The sequence below is a fragment of the Nipponia nippon genome, unplaced genomic scaffold (assembly GCF_047370975.1).
Source record: "Nipponia nippon isolate SJK-2023a ecotype South Korea unplaced genomic scaffold, ASM4737097v1 scaffold_1, whole genome shotgun sequence".
Lineage (NCBI taxonomy): Eukaryota > Metazoa > Chordata > Aves > Pelecaniformes > Threskiornithidae > Nipponia > Nipponia nippon.
Genome location: NW_028262290.1, coordinates 135207775 through 135224025, shown reverse-complemented (window position 1 = coordinate 135224025; position 16251 = coordinate 135207775). Strand labels below are relative to the sequence as shown.

At 38.6% G+C, this 16251-nt stretch overlaps 1 long non-coding RNA gene across 2 annotated transcripts in view; it reads left to right on the top strand.

The window, feature by feature from the left end:
* The window catches only part of LOC148057632 (uncharacterized), a 31138-nt gene extending 15940 nt beyond the window's left edge, over positions 1–15198 (top strand). The window contains exons 3-6 of one of the 2 annotated variants that reach the window (XR_015704445.1): positions 4846–4939; positions 7172–7293; positions 12210–12327; positions 14855–15198. This is a non-coding gene — a long non-coding RNA (uncharacterized LOC148057632). Of the gene's footprint in view, positions 1–4845; positions 4940–7171; positions 7294–12209; positions 12328–13364; positions 14693–14854 lie in introns of those variants that run through there. The other variant, XR_015704440.1, reaches the window with a different exon arrangement.
* Positions 15199–16251: the final 1053 nt, after the last annotated feature.

Here is a 16251-nt window from a genome sequence, read left to right as displayed (position 1 = left end):
GCTGAACTTTGTGTAGATTCTGTTTCCACCCAGATCAACTGTGATTTCCAGCTGATTTCAGTGGGAGCAGAAGGAAAACTGCAAAGAAACCCCACGTACTCTCTTGTATGGGGGAGGACTCAGATCCCGCAACTACATTTTATTTTTAATAAAAAAATATAATAATCCCTCTAGATCTGTGGCCTCATGAGATTTTCCAGATAGCCAGGGTTAGCACTTACTTCCCTCCACAGGAGAGAGAATTTGAAGACAGCCTTTTACAGCTCATCTTTATCAGCCTCTGCTGCTGCTCTGTTTTTCAACAGCTCCTCTTTGGTTAGCCTGTTCCAGCAGCTTCCAGCTGCAATCTTGGACTCCAAAGACTGGCTTCCTGATCATCAGCTACCTGGCTCCACAGAACAGTCCAGGGACCAGGCATTCAAATGCAATTAAATTGCTCTCCAAAAGAAAGCTGGAGAGCAAGAAGTAGTGTTGGCATGCTGCAGAAGAGCAGGAAGACAAAGAATCAACTGACAGTCTATATAGCATGAGACTGGAATCTTTGGCTAAAATGTGGAATTATACTGCATCTTGGAAAAAAGTATGGACAAAAAAAGCAGCCATGGAATGAAGGTATCCATAAGGCCTTGGCTGGAAAAGTTTTCAGCATTTTTCAACAGCTGGATATAGACACATTAGTAAAACTTTGATCATAAATCATATTTTTAATATTATTGTCATAACTTTAAGACCTGAAACTTACTATCTTTTCATAAAACATAGAAGCTATAGCTTGTCTGTACCAGGTGTAAATGTCAATTTATTTAATTAAGCTGATTTAAAAACAAACAAACAGAAAACAGTTTCTGGGATAGACTTCAAATTTTGCTAAAACCAAATTTATTTTCATACAGCCCTCATTGACTAGTTAAAGAAAAACAAGCCACTGAAACTGTAGCCAGGCCTCATATACCAGGATTTATATTTGTTTGAAAGAAATCTATTTAAAAATGCTGATATGGCTAGGTCCTATCACGCCGGTTAGCCCAACTCTGCTTTTGCACCGCTCTGTGGAAAGGGAGGAAACCTGTGAGTTCAACAGGCAAAGTCTGCAGCTGCCGCCTGTGTTACTGCCCACTTGACTGGCTGTAGATTAGGAGGCAGTTCTGGAGAAGTACAAGGAATTTGCACTGAAGAAAAAGTGGTCTGGGACAGAAAGCTAATGTATTAAGCAAGGCCTAGAGATTGGTGAACGACTGGTTTTGGTGGAAAATTTACACATACGCAAGCTATTACTACTATCTCCTTCATACAACAAATATATGACCCCCAGCTCAAACAAGCCTCAGATTATACCTCCCATCTACACATGCCCTCATACACGGATATTCCTGATGTGCTGTTCTTGATATGTTGAGGGTGTGGTGTGAAATGGTGTTTGAAAGTGAGACATTGCAAATGACGAGTTTGATGGATTGGCTTTGGCTGTTGCCCTCTGATGGTAACTGCTGTTATAGGGGATAGATACAAAGCTTGCCAACTTCCTCTGTCTTAAAACTAGTCAAAGCAATATTACAGAAGCTGGACAAACTGTAAATAAAGATCATTTGGGAATTTACTAAATTTTTCCTGAGATATTTCTGTTCTCAAAAGTAGAACTAGATATTATTCTGCTGGCTAAATAATACAGCAGCATTAGTGGTGAAAAGATTAGGCATCCTGAACTGAGATTCACCTCACGTAACTTAAGCCATTTGTAGCCTAACTGACAATATGCAAACTTACAGTTGGAAGAAGCAGGTACTTTCAGGCACAACTAATCTGACTTACTGCAGATATCTGCTTTATATAAGATTGAGCCATTCCCTAGGCTCCGCTGACTCAATCTCCAAACAGCTCTTGGTAGCAGAAGGAGAGGCCAGTTAAGAGGCCAGCTCTCTCCCTTCCGTTTGAGGAGTACTGCTGTCACCAGAGTCCCCAGAAAAGACAACACTTTTCTCACTGTTATGCTACCATAAAACAAATCTATAAATATGTGGATTGTCATTACGTCCTATTGATAATCTAGCTAAGGGATTGAACTGTACTGTTATCTAAATATATTAGAAAGCGTATGGGTTGTAAAATAATAGGCTGTCAGCAGTACGTGCCGATCTATTTAGCATGAATTGAGACAGAGATGCATTACAGAGAGAAAGCTGACACCGGTGGAGTTTCTATTCCCCCTCTGACCCTGAGCACGAACCTTGCCTCCAGACCCTTTGTCTTCACACTTCTCTGACATTGTTCCTTTCCCTGTGTTCCTTTTGTCTCTCTGCTTGTCAAACTGTTCCTTGGACACCTGGGCTTTTTTGAGAGATTTCCTAACCGGTGCTTTGGAACTATGCATTTTTGATCTCACAGATGTATGAACCGAGGCATCGTATTTAGTTTAAAGAAAAAAAGTCAAAACTTGGTACGTACTCAGAGCAGAATCAAATGTTATAATCTGTTTCCTGGAAAGTCGTTATGCTGTGCAAATAGAGATTTTATTTTTTCAAGACAAACCAGAAAAAAACCCCTGAAAACCACAACTGATTCTGGTTGAACCAAAATACATTTTTTTTTTTGTTTTCTCTTGCCTGATGTGATGCAATGTGCGCAGCATTCCATTGATGAAAAATAGTTTATTTTCATGGATATTAAAAAAAAAGCTGAAGAAACAAAGGGTATGGTTCACAAAACTGAAGGAGGACCCACACTCTTACAGGGCTGCCATTCATGCCAGGTGAGAAGTGTGTTCAATTCCCTTTTCATCATGCTAACGGGAGTTAAACCTGTATTAGCCTCTTCAGTGCCTCCTCTTAAAAATGCCTTTGTACTGATGGACAAGAAGGCAGCTAATGTGATACCAAATACCTAGAAATAACAGATCAATGGACGTGCAGGCCAATAAACTGATTTTGTAGCAGGAAAATGAGTTAAAGCTATAATAAACAGTAAAACTGGTGTATAAATAAACTTCAGTGACATAGGGAATTCCTTAAACAAATACAAGGAAAAAGATAAAGCTTGCTCGTTTTTGACAAGATCTTTCACTAAAACCTCTTAAAAAACCATACAGCCTTGTGATAAGAGAGAAGGTTTTCATCTCTTAATTGGTTAAAGGGACAAGACAGAATTAAATGGTTAATTTTCAAATTGGAAGGAGGTCCCAGAAGAAAGATGCAGTAGGATAGATGTCTGTGGAATCATGAGTGATGTGAAAAGGGTAAATAAGGAATGACTTTTTCTCCTCCAGTTTAGGAACTAGTGGGAATCAAAGGAAGGTAGCAGGTACCACCTCCAAAATGACCAGAGAGAGGTAGTTCTTCATATATATGGAACAACAGAAGTTGTGGGTGCTATAACTTGTCATAAGATTGTCTTGCTATAAGATTGTCAAGGCCACAAGCTAAACTCATGGCAATAACCAGTGACTATTAAGCATGAGACAACACTTTGGATGAAAATGTTCCTGAGCCACAAACTGTTGGAGGTGGAGTAGTTCGGGGAAATATGAAATATTTGCTTGTTGATTTGGGGTTTTTTCCTTCAGTTTTCCTTTAACATCTATCTGTTGCTGTCCATTTTCAGTCATGTGTAACTAACCTGCAGAATCTCTAGTAGGATCCAGTACCGTTTCTCTCAGGGCAGTGCCTAATCTCAGGAGCTTTCCTACTGTCTCTGGTTGACACTGCTGCACTCGGTACAGAACACAGAATATGCAGGAAACTTAACTGAAGATGTAACACCAAGGTTAAAATAGAAAAGAGAGCAATAAAGAGTTAAGGTGGGTTTGTTTTTCCGCTTCTCTGTACAAGATGATGAATGGAAAGTTCCTGACTGACTCTTTATATATGTCCAAAGTGTCAGTAACTGTACACCATTATCTGCAGACAATTATTGTCTGTATAGACACAGACAGATCAGGGCTGGCATGTTTGGATCCAGAAGAGTAATTAGCTCAGACATATTGCAGGCAAACACTGATATATTACTTGTATGGCCACTTCAAATCCAGAAGCAGTGTTAGCTCATTTCTATAATGCTGCAACCCCAAGGCTACTCAGACCCCACTCAGAAATCTCAGAGATGTATTTCTGTTATGAAGAGTACTCGTAAACTATAGCAAAAAAATGTATATGTACTGAGTCTAGTCCACACTGAGTATAGCTGACACTGAAGTGGAGATAACAGTGCTGTAAGACTGAAGGCCTCGAAAGGCTCACCTTCCAAATACCCCGCAAATAATACCCCGGGGCTGGTGCTGTGCCCCGGCGTAATGAGCCCCGCAGTGGTGCAGTGCACTGGAGAGCACCAGCTCTGCAAGAGGCATCTCAGTCACGGGTTTTATGACCATGGCTTGGAGCTGGTCAAGCTGGACTTGGGCTGTCTTCACAGCTATCCACTTGATCTTGGCCGTAATGTGACTCCCAATACCCATTTATGTAGGTTTGTGAATAATTTTGAATATTCCAGCCCTTTTAATCACAGATTACAGGAAGTTGTTGATTTAGACTTCTCATTTTTCCTGGTCTCATTTATCTTTGAATGCTGATAATCCAAAACTTGTTACAACACTTCAGAGTAATTTTATATGTGGGAGAGAGGGACAAACTCCTTTTCATATAGATATTTCTAAGAGCATTTGAGACAGGGTTTTATTTTTTTAATTTTTTTAAAAAGCAGTTCCGCTTGTTTGACCAGCGTAGCTGTGCCTAAGCTCACATGTGGGCAAAGAGCAGAGTGCCACAAGCACCACATTTTATGCTATGTAAATGCTCACAAAATGAAGGAAGTAGAACTGATGAATTAAGTGAGAAGCTTTTGTTATGATTCTTTTAGGTTTTAAGGGTGAAAAATTGAGAATGGATCTCCTTGGAGAGGAAGGAGAGAGAATGGTACATCTAAAGGATGCAATCTATCATCCTAAACATTGGTAAGTGACATTTCCTTAGGCAGCTGACGGCTAAATATGTCTGCTTTTTTCAACTTGTGCTGTTAGAAGAAAGAAGGAGTCTTACGCCCTTATTTTCCAAAAAGGATATCCACAATTCAGTGAGCATAATTTGGTGCACAAGCTACTGGTAGAGTTGTATTTAGCATACTTAGCTATGTAGCATTTTCCTGTATGGATATTTTGGGAGGAAAGGAATTTGTTTGTTTTCATGTGTGTTTTTTATGGTTTTTATTTAAGATGCCTGTGATGTGTTAGAAAGCATCATGCGCATAGAGGAACTGCAGCCCTTCCTGTAAATTCAACAAACTGGTATTTGCTGAAAGCAACCTCTGAATGATTTACCTTTTTCACAAAGAGAGGTGAAGAGTAGGAGAGGGGTGGGAAAACAACAGATTTTTTAAATTATATTAACACTCACTACCTGCAAAAGCATTTGTAGAGAGTTACCCAAATCTCCTGTGGGCATTTCAGCATAAGTCCAATACAGAAATACACGAGAAAGGAATGACTAGTTGATTGGGCTACAGGCCAATCTCAGCTACAACTGTATGGTATCATAAAACACCTTGGCCCCTTCCACAAGAAGAAATAATCAAGTGTCTATGATACTGTATTCCTAAGGAATGTGTTTTTTCCAGATAATTTTCATTTTCTGAGTCACTGTTGATTTTCTTTAGGCCTACTTATAGTTCACATTCCTGTTATAAAGGGCAACACCTTAAGAAAGTACTGAGGTGGTCAGAAAGCAATAGGAAAAGAATGCTAAAAGCAATTACTTCCTCCAAAAGACACCCACAGTTGCTTGCGTGTTTTAAAAATATGACAGGTTGGATTCAACCAGTAGGCTGAGGGAGCCAACCAACACTCTCTCCTTGGTTTCCTCTCCAGCATGGAGCCAGGAGATCCCTAGACAAGCCCCGGCAGCAGCTTGCACCACTGCTCCACTCTGTCTTCTTCAAGACTCTGTCCAAGTGGGAATGAATATAGTGTCTTGTTACTGAAGTTATTGCTTTAAGACTCACCACCATTGACAAGTCAGTAAAAATCCCTCCCTATGACTTATTCTAACCACACAAATTTATCAGAAAAAAGACCTATATATTGCTATATAAAGTTGTTCCAGCAATTATTTTAATTAAGTGATTAAGAATGGGCACAGTATTATCTTCCATATGTTACTAGAATGCACAGTAGTAGTCCAATGCTTACAAAGATTTACATTTGTGTTGGAATAATATTCATGAATTGGGAATTAAAAATCTCACTCAAACGTGCCTTCACACAGTGGGCCAAATAAAGCAAAGTTGTTCAACAAGGGACTTCTGTGTTAGAGACCTTGAAAATAATGACTTAACAGTATGCTAACTTGTTGAAAAGAATCTCATCAGAGGTCTGTCCAGCTATGACATGTTATGGATTTACTTTGGACTGAGCCAATGGGCTGAGGTATGCCATCGAGATGAAGGAATACAACTTGAAAGATATATATGTCTGTTTTAAGTAGGAATGTTCATTCATTAGCTCACTGCTTCATTCACTAAGCTGTGCACAAACTGCTGCACAAATGAATGATTCAATACAGATGCCTTTAATACACCACAGAGCAGTAAGTAACAAGCAAGGTACTTGCCGTCATGGCTCTCCTGGTGAGACAAGGAAGCAATTTCTTCATGGCTGCGCTGGGAGGCAGAAGCCTTGAAACGGAAGAATACAGGCTATACTGGGCAAAGTATTCTTTAACCAAAAGTGATCTATACATTAATATGCTCACAATCCTCCCTCATGCCCTGAATGTTATGAATTTATTTTGGGGGAGCAAGGGATAGAAGAGATGAGTCGTTTTGAGGTCCAGGCTGAGCGAAACTCTCCAGAACAGCAGCTCCAGGGGCCACTGAAATAATATACAAGCTTTCACAGTGCAAAGTATGCTAAAGTGGGTCATATAGTTTATTTCCAGATGTTCCCACCCTCAGAGTATTTTCTAATGATATAGATGAAATCCTTAAAGACTTTCTGTATGAGGCCAAATCTGTTCAGAAATGAGCAAAACTTGTGCAGAATAATTTACTGGGATGTAAAAACAGAACAAACAAACAAACAAACAAAATCACATAGTCCTTGTATTTAGAACTGAAATTACTAACTTTTCACTGTTAATAAAATAATTTATCAGAGTTCACAGAAAGCCTTTTTTTTTTTCCCCCTGGAAAGTTTCCAAGCTCAAGAAATCTTCTAAATAGATGAGGAAGTTTAACAAATACCAAACACTGGCAGAAGAAGCATAAGAGGAAGCAGAGAAAAGACCAAGCAATGTAAATGATAAAAGCTTTCAGGTAAAGAATTGTGAAGTGGTTGCCTATTTGAAGAAGCTTTCAATTTTAACACTATCTTTTTGTTGAAGTCATAAAGTGTTTGTAACTAAGACTGTTAAGAAGTCATTTTGGTAACCAGCCCAAGAAGGACATATGTGTTTTAATAAGAGAGCTTGGAATATAAACAGAGGCATATTCTCAAAATGAAGCAGAGCATAAAAACATATATGTTTTTGTTCACTAAAGAGAAGTGTGCCTGTTACAGTAGAAATGAAAGAACAGTGCATTAGATAACATTATATAAGGACTTGAGCCAACAGAGTTGCATTTTGGCCCATATGTATAAAACACAAAATATAATGCACATTTGAATCTATGGACCTTCCCAAAGATTACTAGATGACACTAGAGGACTTATGTTTCTTGAATGAATACACGTGCCATTGCCGCTATAAAGCCCTTTCTCATCACAGACCGCAATGCTTTCTTTTAGGGAAAAAAAAACAAACAAAAGAACCCCAAAGTCTTAATGCCTTTAGCCTTTCCTTGCAAAATATTGTAGCCATTAATACACACATTTAACAATGGAGTAGAATGAAGTGCCAGTGGAGAACCTGATTTAAGCAGGACAGAAGACCATAAACACACATGTGATATATTTGTATACTTTTTTCAGTCAGACCCATCTGCACTCCAGCTCTTTTTAGAATAGCTAAAGAAAAACTCCCTGTGCCTCCTTGGTGCGTACAACAACCATATATCAAATCCAGTATGTTTTGCAATGATCATTGTGTTTGATTTGCATGCTCTAAACTTAATTCAGACTCATCAGTAGAAATTACAAAGCAAATTAAACAAAACTGTACCTAGCAAAAATTACTTGAATTGGACAAAGTAAGGAAGTTAGATGCAGGCTCAGTATCAGAAATATGGTCTTTTAATTGTCAGCTATGCATTAAAAACAGTCATCCTTTCTTCTGTCATTTAACATCATTTTCCCTTTTCACTCCATTTTTTATTGTGATGGTGGTATTCGGAGTACAGATGTGCTGTCTTTTTTACCATAGTGTACCTTAGCTACTTTTTCCTGACTGATTTTATAGCCAGGAGATACCTTTTGGTCTTCTAACTTGACCTGCTATATAAATTAGAGAACAGGACACAGCAATTTCTGCATCAGCCATAATATCTGTTCTAGACTGGGTGTCTTTCTGAGAGATATGTTACAGCTCAATTTAAGAACTGCAACAGATGGAAAATCCAGCACATTGCTATGTCGGAATTTGTTCCAAACATTAATTACTATCACTTGATATTTGTGCTCTGTTTCCAGCTCAGAATTGTCAAAATTAAATTTCCAGTAGTTCCATCTTTATTATTAATTGGATAATGATCAAGTAACAGCAATAATTAAAAATTAAAAATTAATTTTAAAGACTTTGTTAGTTAACTAATCAGACTGGTCAAGAACATCTTTTCCATGAAAGGTCTTACAGACTGTGATAAAGTCTCCTTTTAACCTTGAGTAAATCGAGCTTCTTTAGTGTCTCAGTATAAGGCACATGTCCCAGACCTCATACTTTTCTTGCAGTTTTCTTCTGAGCCCATTCCAGTTCGTCAGTGTCCTTCTCAAAGTGTAAATGTTAGAACTGGACAGAGTATTCCAGGAATGCTCTCACTAATGACATCCACAGCGGGAGTATCACCCTCTCCATCCCTTGCTTAGACATGAAAGGATTGCATCTGACATTTTAATCATAGCATCATTGTGGTAGCTTACTTTCAAATTATTATTTAAGTCTTTTCTAGAGTACCTGCTCTGGAGGATTCAGTTCCCCAATACGTGTTATGTAAATTCTTTGTCCTTTGACCTCAGGTTTGTCTATGCAAAAATATCTTGTTTTAATGAATCTATCTTAATGAGCACTCCAGGTTAGCTCATTCCCATTTCATAATCATTAATTGCCAAATTATTTTGCAACCTGTAAGTTTTGCTATTGATAATTTCACATCTTCCAGACTTTGCTAAAGATATTGAATGGCGCTGGAGAAAGAACAGATCCTCACAGGACTACACTAGAAATATCTTTCCCTGCATGACTATTTTATATATATACTTATTTCTTTACTCCCTCCATTTTAGTCAGTCTTTTGTATGATTTTTAACAGATTTTTAACTGAAAATCACAGCATTAATTAAGTCTTCTGCAATTTCCCCAGAATTCCATAATTAAAAAATTATTAATACACTGAAATAAACCACCTTACCTTGCATCAAGGCTATTATCTGATCCTGCCAATTTGGAAAAAAAAAAGTAATAATATTTGTTGAGCATTGTTTCTAGCTACTGATGGGATAGAAAATATTTTTCATTAGCTTTAAGGTAGAAATAGATCTTCCTGTCTTTTTCTAGAAGAACAGATGTGCATGAACACATTTGCCTTTTGCACATCATGATCCATGTTTTTACTATCCTTGTTGAGTACTGGATTAAATCATTACTAAGATCTCACTTTTTCTTTATATACTTAAAGTATTGTTTCTTATTTTCCTCTGTCCTCTACAGAGTTTTTCAAAGATACTTTCAGCTTCCTGTGTCAATTGTCCATATTTCCCCAGAGTCAGTTTTAAACTCATTGCTATTACTCCTGGTTTTAGTTTTGTGGATTTCTATTGCTGCCTTCATTTTCTTCTCAATCAAGAGTGTATTTTTAGGCTGAAGATGTCTTTTAAGTATCGTGAAGTGTGTCTTTTGACACTGAATTTATCAAATCTGAACTATATTTCATATTTTCATGTTTAAATGTTTCCTGCCACATGATTTTGCTCATGGTTTTTTGCAACCTTGGGAAACCAGTTTTCTAAAAGGCAAAATATATACATTAATAGTAAAGTATTGCCAAAGCAGATATTGGCAAACTACATAGATATTTCTGATGGGAAAAAATAACAATCTTGCTCTTCCCTTCCCCAAAATACACATCAAAATAAGGCTAACTGTAGAAATATTCTGTGTTGTTGGGTTTTTTTACTCACCAAATTAAATTAATAATGTTTTGTTTGGTTTTCAAACAAACATTTAGCAGTTTAATTCATTGTTTACACTGATTTGTCCTAAGGAAAGACATATAGTAACTTAGAAGTTAACCCTAAATGCAAGATCATTTAGCCTGCTTTGACTCATGTCCTCTGTGATCTGGAAAAAGTCCCTTAGTCTCTCTGTGCCTCAATTTCCTACTAGGAAAATGGAAATAACAGTTTTCTAATATAGATAGATATTATGTACATATGCACAAAATTATGTGATGACCATGAAAGTATGTTGAGAAAAGTATGTAAATATCTCTAATTAAAAGACAAAACCACTAAATGGATCGGTATCCATCATAAGACTAAGTGCAGAAACATCGTAAAACTGGTTCTAGTGTTCTTTTGCTATTTGCATTTTGGAAAGTACAGTTTGGAAAGGACAGTTGTGTCTCTGTTCCACTTCAGAAGTTCTGAAATACTTAATTTCAAAATTAAATATTGCATACACATGCATAAAGCCAATAGTACCAAGGATTTTTTAATTTCATTTCCTTATGTATGAAGACCTCAAAACATTAGGAAAAACTGGATTAATATATTCTACAGGCTTTTTAAAGGTTTTATTAGTAGCACCATAATTCATTTAGGCATCTGTGGATTCTTTGACTTTTCAGTAAGTGTTACAAAAAGCAAGCTTAGAGTTTGTTGTCTGGATCTTTAACTGAAGCATGTGTTAAAGAGTCCATATAGCTAGACATGTGACAACCTTGCTAAATAGGCTGAAGAGCTTAACTTATTCCTTCCAAAATCAACAGTGAACTGGGATTAGATTCTCCCAGAATTAATGGCCCAGAAATAATTTATGTGCTTTGAAAAAAGAGACCTAATCACTTGGGGCCAAACCCATACTGTCTGTTGGAGATTCACAAGTAGAATTGGAGAGAAAATAGAGAGACATAACCTTTACAGAATCACAGAAAAACGGTGAATGTAAATGTGAAATACTGGCTGCCATGAGCCTCAAAATTCTCCATTTCTAGTAGCCCATCTGACAAGCAGTTTTGTCTTTACATGTTTAATTAAAATGTACATAGGACAAACATTAACTGTTTTACCCAGGCCACCAAAGATGTTTACTCTACTGCTGCTTCAGAAGTGACTTGCTCAGATTTAGCTCTTACATCATGACCTCTAATATTTTTTTTTGCCTTTAGAAAGACAGAACATATATGGAGATATCTGAAACATAAGCATTTCTGTTTCGAAAGGAACAATTTTTTTCTTATTTCCTACCAATTACTACAGATCTCAACTCAGAGTATATAACATCTACCTCTAAAGTATGCAAAGTTCAAACTCCAAACCCAAACATCTTAAATCTTAGCATCCAATCCAGATTTTGACTGCTGATGTGCTGGTGTTTCCATTCCAGCCTGAGGTTCTGTGCCACAAGGAATTGAGAACTTCAGTGTTCACAGGTGGTTTTGCATGCGTGTGGGTACACCTAACCAATTTTCACAGGGTTAAATAAAAATGAGCTTATATAATCAGGAATTTGGTTACAAATATCTACATTTATGAATTTGCCTGTTTGGCTGAAAATACCTTATTAATTTTAGTCCACTAAAACATAACCCAGGTGTAACTTGACCCATTTTGAGTAGCTATACTTAAACCGGTGTTATGTTTTCAGTACTAAAGACTGATAACTTGATAGCTCCCCAGGGTTTGTTGGTTACAGTTTAAGTACAGAGTTGACATTACATGCTATTTTTCTGAAAATCCCAGCAGTAATATTACAGATGAGATACTAGTATTCAGAGATACGTTCAGTGATTAAGTTAGAGTGTGGATATCTTCAAACATACAGCATCATTCACTAACCTGCAATTTTATTCATTTTCAGGTCCCTTTAATCTTATGAAAATGGAACTGTAAAACCTAACAAAAACAGAAGTTCAAAAGTATTCTTTGGGCCAAGACAAAACCAGCCTGGATTCTGTCATCCTTACTCATGGTGAACGGTAGGTTACTCTGTAAACAGTTCTCATTATTTCAACATGAATAAAGGTCATCCAATTTGGTGCTTAGGGATTACATAATAATTTTTCGTCTGAATTTCTCAACATTTTTAGAAAGCATCCATAACTCATTCATTCTTGTTTCGCAGTTGGGAAGCTGGTGTAAAGTTAGATCAAATGAGTTATCCTATATTGTTCAACAAGACAAAGAGAGCCAAGAACAGAACCTCATTTATTTTTCTGAAAGAACATTTCAGTAGAACAAGGTAGTATTCTATTGGCATTTCTTTCTGCTTCTTCGCCATTTCCAAAAAGCTACATTTCGAAGAAAACAGAGGCCTGCTGTATCTGTTTTTATTACTGTCATTTCTTAGCCCATCAATGGATGCGAGCAACGATGCTGTCTGATCATGGTAAACTCTTATTCCAAATGCAGACCAAAAAAACTACCATAGGTAGCAAATCTATGAATCTGAATGATTTAAGGCTTTCATGCAGATTAATGGAAGGTTTTATTCTATTTCCCAGAATTTATGTGTTTGTTTTCTCATAATAAAGGAAGTTTCTAGCTTCTGGTTGTGAAGATAGGCTTGACAATGTAAACCAACATACTTTCATCTTGTTGAATCCTCATCCTTACCAGCTAAAACAATAGCATCAAGCAAAGTTAACTTCCCCCATTCATCTTGCTGGAGTGTCAGCCTTGAAGCATAAACATGCACACTTAAGTACCCACACTGTTAACCAATTCACTGCTTACTGTCAGATTAGAAATAACTAGTCAGCACAATTAGACCGTGGCTGAATGTTTGTGATGTTCTTGGCATGCTATCACTTGAAAATGTTGAATACCCTATTGATATGAAAATAGAAAGCAATCTACAAAGTTTAAGATCTATTTTTCTAAAATAAGTATCTGTGTAATGTTGCACACTTAAGTTTTGGAATGCTTTTTAAACACCTCCTTCTTCTGCATATCTAAAAAGCTCCCAAACAGTGACTCTTAAGATTTCTCACCTACTCCCTACCTCTAATTTTAGTGCTCTGTGACCAATTGCTGCCTGACTGCCAGATTCCTCTGCCGACAGGGACTTCACGTCATATATATGTTCAACTTATTTGAGAGAATGTTAAGGAAGAAGCATTCAAAACTGGCCGAACAGCACATGGATACTTATTTATTCTGAACTGAGTGAAACAACCAAGCAGAAATTATAAAAAACACACTAACACCATCCTTACAGTATTGCAAAGATGAGGGAGGAGAAAATGGGACCACACGAAACCTGCCCTCTCTTCTAAAACATCCCAGATAAAAATAAATAATGCCCAGTTATTATACATCACATTTTTTCTCTAGAAAGAAAAGCTCTTTCCTGATGACTTCTGCAATGCTTACTGCATCCATTTTACAGCTGAAGAAACTGAGGCATTAGGCTGAAAAGGTCATTCAGCAGGACAGCAATGGCAGAGACAGGAAAGGACGCAAAGTCCCAAGACAACTCTCTGTTTATTAAATCACTCTGCCTCTGGTCTGGTGGCATCTTAAGTGTGCATTGCAAACTCTGTTAGCAGCTGCTGGGAAAAAAGCTTATCCGCCCTCTGGCCCCCTTACCTTGAATGTCTGAATGACAACATGAACCCAGAGCCACAGCACCAAACACAGAGTCCGAATCCTACCTTTGCTACAAGAACATAAGCAATGTTGCTATCCATGCTTCACCATGCTGCCAGCCTGCCAGAGGACAAGACTGGTGGAGGAAACCAGCCTCTGTGACAAAAACACTTCATAAAGTCCCCAAACAATGCAAATGGACCGTAACAGGAACCAAAAACATATGACTGATTCCTCTCTCCGTATTGTTCAGCATGCTTTGGTTTGGACCAGGAGCACATTAATCTAATTAATACACACAGCAAGTACCTGATTCCTGGAAGTCTATCTATATTTCCTGCTAGGGATTTTCCTTTTCTTCTTACATGCATTCATTTGCTGGACATAAATTTATTGGCAGCTTTTCTCAAACCTTTTTTCTGCCTAAATCTTCCTGCCTCCTCCTCTTCCTTGAAGCCTCTTTCAGATGAATTTTTTTGCTCTGGAAATGCAGTTAAACACCTAATAACTTTAAAAAAATGCTATAGTATGAGGAAGTGGGATGTGTTCTTTGCATAATGACAGTGAAAACACTTGGAGTGGGTATTTTTCAGAATAAAAATGTATTTTCTTTTCTGACATAGTTCTGAGAGAACACCTATGCTGTTGTGTTTATTGAGCAACACTTGAGATACTTTCATAGAACAGCCAACATGATAGCACTTAATTAAAGTCCATGTGGCTTTAAATGATGGGAAGCCTTTAAAAAAATAAAATTCAAAAACTGTATTTACTTTCCCTGGCAAGTGTTTAGCTATTGCACGAGGATTCTTTCTAACTATTTTTATTTAGAAGGCACTTTTCACTTTCAAAGCAGTTAACAAAGATTCTGCTAAGTATTACATGAGTTGCACAATTATTTTGTTAATGCATTAGGTACCTAGAGGAGTGTGCAGAAGCCACGGTTTGAATGAAGAGCATGAACGAAGGCAGGAGAAGAAGATACCACACTGGTAGTGATCCCAAGCCGCTCACACGCTGATGTTCAGGACAGCACATGTGGGTGCCACATGAGCAGGTGAAACTGTGATTCTACATGTGTGGAAGGGAGGATAATAATTAAACAATCAGATGTGCTAAGTGCATCATGCTGGGACATCGCTACATTTCAGATGGGTTGTGAGGTTTGAAACCGAAGGCGATAACTCAGGAGGCGGCCAAGTTACAGCTGTAATCATAAGGTTTTCTGCGCGGTCCCTGGAGCGCCACGGTACCAGTCTTATCCTGACACACTCCCCGGTAGCGTGCCAGACGCTTCGCAGCCTAAGGCGAGCATTCGACATCTTTCAGCTGCTAAGACTCTTTAAGATTTTCGCCCTGGATATACTCCAAGGCTCCTCTCCCTGCATGCCTGTACATACTGCAGCCGTCCTTAGCCACCGAGATCCCCCGCTGCCGCCTGCTCCCGGGGAGGGTGACTTGCCCCTTGCAGGGGGCCGGGGCCGAGCTCTGCCCTCTGCCGACTGCGCTCCGGCCCGGAGCAGCGCGCCCGGCGCTGCGCTGACCCAGCCCCGCGGCAGCGGCAGCGGAGGGGAGCGGGGAGCCCGGGCAAGGCGTCGGTCCCTGCTGATTTTCATTGTAGCTGCTGCAGTAGCTCCAGATGGTAATGCAAAGGGTCATAATAAAGCCGGGGGAGTTAAAAATCTGCCCTCGCAGGGCTTTATGAGCCATCGAGAGCTTTCATTGCACTTCAGTATGGCCTTCTGCATTCTGATTTGTCCTTCCCTCTCCAAATCTTTGCCTAACTATAATGGGATAGCTGTATTCTTATTCTTATTCTTATTCTTATTCTTATTCTTATTATTATTATTATTATTATTATTACTACTACTACTACTACTACTTACTATTATTTCTTTTGAGGTAGGGGCTACACTATCTGGAGAACATGGATTTAGTCTTTGCACTGTAACTGAACTATTAACCTGAACTGCATGGAAACGCTACACCAAATAGCCATACATTTGTTCAGCTGGTTCTGGCCCTTTTTAAAGCAAAACCGGGGAAGTTTCTCAAGAAGAGATACAGCAGGAGGTCACAGAGGGCACCCGCCCCTCCGCTCCCAGGCCCTGACCTGAGGAGCAGCACGGGGCCCTCTTGTTTCTCCCGTCCAACGCACACACAAAGCTGCTGGAGGGACCTGTACGGCTGCACAGTCGTATCAATGTGCGGCTATGTGTTTCCATACAGTCTTTCCACGTGCGAAAATCGGAAGGGAAAACAAACCAACCCACCCTCCGGTGGACTGAAAGTCACAGCTCACAGCATGAAGC